Source organism: Sinocyclocheilus anshuiensis, unplaced genomic scaffold (assembly GCF_001515605.1).
Source record: "Sinocyclocheilus anshuiensis isolate Anshui unplaced genomic scaffold, SAMN03320099.WGS_v1.1 scaffold723, whole genome shotgun sequence".
In the NCBI taxonomy this organism is placed as follows: Eukaryota; Metazoa; Chordata; class Actinopteri; order Cypriniformes; family Cyprinidae; genus Sinocyclocheilus; species Sinocyclocheilus anshuiensis.
The window spans coordinates 276,693-277,030 of record NW_015551048.1 but is presented as its reverse complement, the minus strand read 5'-3'; the positions used below and the strand labels follow the sequence as shown (position 1 = coordinate 277,030).

Genomic DNA, 338 nt, shown 5'->3' with positions numbered 1-338 from the left:
TTTAAGGTGTTTACATGTCTATTCTGCACTTCAGTAATGCGACTAAAATAGGAATATTCCACGTCTTAATTCGATTTCTGTTTACTTCGAATATGTCTTTAGCCGGATTAAGGTAATCAAAAATCTCTGCTTACATGGTAGATTCTTAATCAGAGTATTGTCTTAATCATATTAAAATCGGAGTATTGTTGTCCATGTAAACGTACTCCGTGCTACATGTCAGCACGCTGCCCACAGGGCTATCTGTGTCGACAACTCATGTAAATTTAGATAATTGGTATGTGTGTTTAAAAATGTAATATTTCATATGCAAACTAATGTTGTAGTTGAGTAAAGAA

At 34.0% G+C, this 338-nt stretch overlaps 1 protein-coding gene across 2 annotated transcripts in view; it reads left to right on the top strand.

The window, feature by feature from the left end:
- The window catches only part of LOC107661893 (synaptosomal-associated protein 47-like), an 18,475-nt gene that overhangs the window by 17,678 nt on the left and 459 nt on the right, over positions 1 to 338 (top strand). The gene's annotated exons all lie outside the window — the stretch shown is intronic.